Raw genomic sequence first — 7325 nt, forward strand, 5'->3', positions numbered from 1 at the left:
CGGAGTACCACCAGAGTACCACCAGAGTACCACTGTACCATCATGGTACCACCGGAGTACCACCAGAGTACCACTGTACCATCATAGTACCATCATAGTACCACCGGAGTACCATCATAGTACCATTATAGTACCATCATAGTACCACCGGAGTACCACCAGAGTACCACCGGAGGTACAAAATACCTCGTCAGAAACCTGTCAGTTATCAGAATCCAAAGCATGAATTCCCTCAAACAACCGTCCTGAATACATGTCGGGAGTTGGAGCACAGAGTTTCTCACAAAGGGTTTGCCTGTGGTTGTGACCTTTGACCCTGTGACCTTGAAATCAATAGGGATCATCCCGGGATCCATGCGGTGTCCAGCTGTGAGGTTTGACGTTCTCTGGTTTCACGGCTGCAGAGTTAGAGGTCGGCCAGCGCCGCATTCAAATGAGTTGTGGCCTTTATTGTGCTTTCAATTGGTTGTGGCGGCCATCTTGAATTGGTAGAGGAAGACGTACACTTTGGGATGGTCGTAGCTGAGAGTCATCCCAGCAGATCTTGTGTTGATGGAGGTTCTTTCCTCTCCGTCCTGAAAGCTGCAGGTGTGATCCGTGACTCAGGCTCCACCCCCACCCTCCGGCTCTGAGTCAGGCTCGGCGGGCCGGCTGAGCCCGGCCTGGTTCTGCTGATGTCACCCTGAGCCGGGGTGTTAAAACCAGAGTCAGAGAGGGCAGAAGTTGCCTCCGTTCAACTGTCTGAAAGCTGAGTCAGCGTTTTTAGTTTCTCTGTGTTATTTTAGCCATTCATACAGCTAAACCTTCGGCTCGTTCAGCTGATGGATGCTGTGACTTTTGGTGTTTATAACTTTCATGTCTCTCAAAATATTTAACTTTATTTATAAATATTTTTCCCATAGAAACACACAGAGATGTCTTTAATTCCTTCAGAAACTCTGATCTGTTTGTCTCCTTCCGCTGCTTTTAGCTTTTAGCTAGCCTTTTGCTACTTTAGCTTCTGGCTAGTACTAGTGCTCCTTTTAGCTCGTCTTCTTCTACTTTTATCTTTATTGCTTGAAGCAGCGATCCTGAATCAGAAGGAGAAGGATGTCTTCTCTGAGCTAAAACTGAGGATGAGACTAAAAGAAACAACGTTAGCTAAAAGTAACAAAAAGAAAACATCTTAAAGCTGATAGTAGGAAATGGCTAGCGAAAAGCTAAATCTAGCAAAAGGCTAGTTAAAAGCTAAAAGTAGCAGAGCCAGCAGCCGAGGCAGGTTTTAAAGACAGTTTAGTTTTTAAAAGAACTGATTTGATCTCTGTGTGTTTCTACGGCGAAAATATCTGTAAGTAAAATAAAATAATTTTAAAGTTATAAAAAAGGTCCCAGCAGCCGTCAGCTGAACGAGCCGAAGGTTTTGATTAAAACGGCTTAAAATCAGCAGAAGGAGAAAGTGCTGAGTCATCGTTCACACAGTTAATGGTGACTTGTTTTATTTGTTTGAACAGCTTCCTGTCCACCCCGTCCACCCGGACCCAGTCTCTGTCCTCCTCCTGGACCTGAGGAGGACTTCCTGCTCGGCGTGGCTCAGCCGGACCGGGTCGACCGATCCTCCGCGTTCCCCTCAGGGTGTGAAAAGCATCACCCCTCCACCGGAGTCCGGATCGGGGAGTCACTAATGTGACGCGTCTGTGTTTCATCAAACATTTTGTTTCAGTCGTCCTGCCAGACGTTTTCACACCGCTTCCAAATTCTGTGTCTGTCTGCGAAGCTCATTTAGCAGCGCTAACAACGCCGCTATTTCTGCCCTGCGGTCGGTAAACAAGACGCAGACTCTGCTTTTCCCGTCGGCCATGTTTGAAAAACCAGGAACTCCGTCTGGGAAATGACCTGGCTGGTAAGAAAGCAGCTCCTCTGGTTCATGTTGTCCAACCGCAGAAAGGAAACAGGTGCGCTCCTTGTTCAGGAGGCGCTGACGTCAGGGGGGAACCGGGCACACTCACACCTCTCCTGCAAACTTTGTGCTACTTTAGCCTTTTATAGATTAAAACCTTCAGCTTATTCAGAGAATGGGTGCTGTTTATGATGTTTATACATTTTAAAATGTTTCCCCCGTTGAATTACACAATTCTCATCGATTCCTTCAAAAACATTAAATCTGCTTCAGCTACCAGCTCTGTTTTTGTCTTTGTATGCTTTTAGCTATTGTTCAGCAACTTTAAGCTTCCAGCTAGCTTTTGCAACTATTAGCTTTTAGCTCACATTTTGCTGCTATAAGCTTTTAGCTAGCCCTTTTCTGCTTGTTAGCCAGCTTTCTGTTACTTTAACTTTGAGTTAACATTTCACTACTTTTAGCATTTAGCTAGCTTTTTGTTACTTTTCAGTTTTAGCTAGCCCTTTGCTACTTTTAACTTTTAGCTAGCATGTTACTGTTTTTAACTAGCCTTTTTCTACTGTTAGCCAGATTTCTGTTATTTTTACATTTCAGTAAGACTTTTTTACTTTTAGCACTTATCAAGCTTTTTGTTACTTTTCAATTTAAGCTAGCCATTTACTACTTTTAGCTTTTACTTAGCACATTGCTGCTTTTTTACTAGCCGCTTTATGGTCCTTTTAACTTATAGCTAGCCTTTTTTTTCTTTTAGCATTTAAGCTACGTTTAGGTTTTATTTAGCTATTTACTATGTTTAGGTTTAGCTAGCCTTTTGCTTCTTTTAACTTTTATGGGCCTGTTTTTGTTGTTAGCCAGCTTTCTGTTACTTTAACTTTGAGTTAGCATTTTACTACTTTTAGCACTTAGCTAGTGTTTTTCTACTGTTAGGTTTTAGCTAGCCATTTTGCTACTTTTAGCTTTGCGGTTTTGGCTTCTTCAGCACATTTCAGCAGAACCTTCAGGATGGATTCAAAGACAAGAAGCAGGTTCTTTTAGCTTCAGTTTGTTAACTTTGGTTCTCCAGGTAGAACTGACAGAACATCTGAAACATCAGAGGGTGCGAGTCCTGAGTGACTCAGGGCCCCCGCCGGCTCCACCCTCCCTGGTTTCCACGGCAACTCCATGTTATGGCGTCTCTGGTTTGGAGCGACAACGACGTGCTCGTCTCCTCCGGAGCGTCGTCTGATGTGTCACCGACAAACGTTCTTCACATCCTGTGCAGAAACATGTTTCTCATCACGAAACGCTGAAAAATGCTGACAGGTTTCATCTGCGTTGCTCAACTGACCCCGTGTCCTCCGACTGTCCGACTGTCCAACTGTCCGGGGTTTGAACTTCTGCACTTTTATTTTCCTCGCAGGTTTTAACTCCTAAATTGAGGCTTAAAAGAATCTTTCCATTCCTTCGAGGAACAACAGTTTTTTATTTTTATTTATGTCTACAGAACAGATAAAGTAATCACTGAATCTACAGCCTGTTTCAAGATGGCTGCCACAGCTAATCAATCTTACATCAAAACCTTTGGCTCGTTCAGCTGACAGCTGCTGGGACTTTTGCTTTTTTGGTCTTTTCAAAATATTTAACTTTATTTACAAATATTGTTGTTATATAAATACACAGAGAGCTTCAATTCCTTCAAAAACTGTTCTCCTCTTTCTTCTACTTTTAGCTCACTGCTACTTTTACCTTTAGCTAGCTGCTACTTTTAGCTTTAGCTAGCTGTTAGTTTTAGCTTTAGATAGCTGCTAATTTTAACTGTTTAGCTCTCTGCTACTTTTACCTTTAGCTAGATGCTACTTTTAACTTTAGCTAGCTACTACTTTTAACTTTAGCTAGCTGCTACTTTTAACTTTAGGTACCTGTTAGTTTTAGCTTTAGCTAGCTGCTACTTTTAACTGTTTAGCTAGCTGCTACTTTTAACTTTAGCTAGCTGCTACTTTTAACTATTTAGCTAGCTGCTACTTTTAACTATTTAGCTAGCTGTTACTTTTAACTTTAGGTAGCTGCTACTTTTAGCTTTAGCTAGCTGTTTTAGCTTTAGATAGCTGCTAATTTTAACTGTTTAGCTCACTGCTACTTTTACCTTTAGCTAGCTGCTACTTTTAACTTTAGCTAGCTACTACTTTTAACTTTAGGTACCTGTTAGTTTTAGCTTTAGCTAGCTGCTACTTTTAACTATTTAGCTAGCTGCTACTTTTAACTATTTAGCTAGCTGCTACTTTTAACTTTAGCTAGCTGCTACTTTTAACTTCAGCTACCTGTTAGTTTTAGCTTTAGCTAACCTTTTGGAAGTTTTAAACTAACATTTTGTTACTTGTACCTGCTAGCTAGCATCCTGCTACTTTAACTGTTAGTTAGCCTCTTGATACTTTTAGCTAACTTATGGACATTTTTGGCTAGCCTTTTATTACTTTCAGTTAGCCTTTTGCTCATTTTAGCATTAAGCTAGTCATCCGCTCCTCTGTTTTTAGCATTTTGCTTCTTTTAGCTTCAACAGCTCAGTTTTTCTTCATCTGAGCTGAGTTTATTTGTGTTTGAAAGACAAAATAAAAACTTTCTGATCAGATTTTGTCCTGCAGTCTGTAAACGTGCACAGTGTGCACGGTGGAATCGCTGAGTGTTTGCTTGTTTCCAGGCTGCTGTAATTAGACAAATCCTTCTCCTCTGAAGCCAACCGGCAGATTACAGCCAGGAGAAAATGACGAGTTGGAGATCATTAATTCACCTCACCGATGCATGACTCAGCAGAAACACTGAAGGACACATTCAGGTAAAGAAAATGTTACGTTAAGTTCAAACTGGTGAAATCTAAATCTGACGTCTGTGGCTGCAGAAGTGACAACATTATTGTGAAAGTTTGTGTTTGTTGTGGAGACGTTTTGGTCTGCGGTGAGAAAAGAGGATCTGGAGGTTTCCTGAAATCAGCAGCTTTGTAAAAATGTTTGGAAGGAGGATTAAGATTCGACTAAACCCAGCAGATAATGTGCTTAATGTTCAGTTTTAAGTCAAAAACAATCAAATCTGGTGAGTTTAAAAAAAACATGACACTTTTAGAAGAAATAAACTTCATACTTTTAGTTAAACTTCTGTTGATTTTATTAACTTCAGTTTCTGATTCTTTGCCTGATGATGACTCGGCTCCTAAAACACAAAAATCTGAAAAGAAATTCAACTTTAAAATGTTTAACATTTTATTTTCTGTCTCAGGTCAACAGTTTGCCCCTTTTGCAGACGGAGGTTTGGATTTCATGAAGCAAAGGGAGAGTTGCGCCTTAAACTCAGCTGCCAACCAAACCACGCCTTCCTGTTTGCCCAAAGCTAAATGAGGTATTCCACAACATTCAGAGAAATAAAAACTGCTCATATTTATGCAAATTACTGCCAGGAAAAACTGCAGCGCAAAGTTGGCGCTAAATATTTGTCGTTTCCTGAATGTTTGAATGTTTGAGTCGACATGAAGACGCGTCCTTCCAGCTGAAGAACTTCCCTTGTTTTACCGTCATGGCTGCCGTCTCTTCAGTCCATCAGGTCACATAAAAAACAGACTTTAATCCTAAATTTGTCTATTTTCTAATTTTAAGCTGATTCTGGTTTGAACAAAGAAATTAACTCGAAGGAAACGATCCCCAGAGCTGAGTGGCGCCTCGATGTGGGCGAGGCCGCTTGGCCCCTCTCTGATGTCATTTTTGGCGCCGTCCAACATGGAGGTCATGGTATGTCTGGTGCTCGGTTTGTTTCGTCCAGAGAAGGTTTTATGTTACAAAATGATCGGGTTAAAGTAAGTTGGTGCTGAGGAAAATGGCGGTTTTGAAGCATGACTCATCCAGTGACAAGGCTCGTTGGCCAATCATTGGCCTCGGTTCAGCTCGACTAGAACCTCAGCTGGTTGGTCCTGAGAACCGAGCTGGAAGCAGGTCGGACAGGCGTCCAGTCCCGGTCCTGGTCCTGGTCCTGGTCCAGGAGGACCTCCGTCCTGCAGGTTTCAGGTGTTTCTCTGCTCTGACTCACCTGATCTGAGGGATTAACGGGCTTCTGTAGAACTTAAAGTCCTGCTGAAAAGCAGAGAAACATCTAAAACCTGCAGGACGGAGGTCCTCCTGGACCTGGACCAGGACCGGGACAGGATAGTCCAGGTTGAGCTCTTAGGAAAAGGGTTTTTTGTCTGACTGGCAGTTGAGGTACCGGTTTGTTGGTCCGGTCCACTTCAGCCGGTCTGAAGTCAGAGAATCATGAAGATTCAAACCCCTGACCTGTTTTTACCTGTTTGGAGGCTCCAGGTCTTCACTGGGGGGTCGGTCTGACGAAGGGAAGCTCCCACCTGAGCAGGAAACCAGGAATCTGCTCAGCTGGATTCTGTTTTTCAGTAAAGATGGAGGACAGAGTTCAGTTTTTTCCTGGAAGCAGCTCTGATGACGACCACAAATCATGTCGAGTTAAAGCAAACACCCGAGCCTTGGAGGGCGTTTTCACACCAAGCTTCAGATTCATCATCAAACACACGAGTTTATTCTGTCAAACTGACCTTTTAATCCCAGACAAACTCAGGTTTTTGTTTGGTTTAATCGTTAAAGACTCATTTGCTGTCCGTCAGGAAGCCGGAGCTCAGTGTTGACTTTAATAACAAGCTTCCAGACGGACCAGATGAAAACAGCGGTTCTGTTCGGAACAAGCCTCTTCCCTGTGCAAACAGCTCACACGCCCACTCGCTTCGACTCCGCGGTGGAAAGTCACCTCATCATTCCAGGACCGCTGCGTCACAAGAAACTGACTAAAAAAGAAAGGGAAAGGAAACCGGACCTCTGGAAGCATCACAAAGCAGCATGCAGAAAGTTTAAAAACATGGAGGATGTTCTCCTTCAGGCGCTGAGGCCCGAGTTGTTTATACGCTGCTGAAGATAAGAGTTTCTGCTGATTGGAAACATCTGGCTTCATTACGTAACGCTCCACAACCAGGGCGAGCCTGTAACTCGCACAGCTAGGAGGTCAGCGGACTCCCGGGGTGGATTACACAAAAACTGTTTCAAGAAAAAAACCAAACCTTAAAGCCAAACTGACGTGTTTTAAATAAAAACATTTTAAACGGATTAATGGACAGTTAGACTCAGTCAGTCTGAACATTTACAGTTAGAGGTGGTACTGAAGAAGACCAGGCTTCTGAAGAGTGTCTTGGTGATCATGATTGACTGCAGCTGGTAGTTTCACTCATCGGACTGACCAACACTCATCTGTCCCCTCAGATGGAAGAAAACTGGATCAGATGTTCAGAAACCACCAAGACTCAATCCTGCCATGAACTGGAACACTGGTGTCCCTGTCCACAGTGAAGACAGTTCTCCATCACCATGGACTGAGAGGATCAAGAAAGAAGCTCCAAAACCTCCCAACTGGACTGAAACCTGCAGCTGTCCAC

The 7325-nt window shown here is 43.0% G+C and overlaps 1 long non-coding RNA gene across 1 annotated transcript; it reads right to left on the bottom strand.

Moving 5' to 3' along the window:
- Window positions 1–948: 948 nt before the first annotated feature.
- On the bottom strand, window positions 949–7039 carry LOC119617723. The gene is made up of 3 exons (XR_005234116.1): window positions 6438–7039; window positions 6176–6268; window positions 949–3129 (listed from the first exon to the last, which is right to left on the bottom strand). It is a non-coding gene; the product is annotated as an uncharacterized LOC119617723 (long non-coding RNA).
- Window positions 7040–7325: the final 286 nt, after the last annotated feature.

Source organism: Kryptolebias marmoratus, linkage group LG15, assembly GCF_001649575.2.
Source record: "Kryptolebias marmoratus isolate JLee-2015 linkage group LG15, ASM164957v2, whole genome shotgun sequence".
NCBI classification, from domain to species: domain Eukaryota; kingdom Metazoa; phylum Chordata; class Actinopteri; order Cyprinodontiformes; family Rivulidae; genus Kryptolebias; species Kryptolebias marmoratus.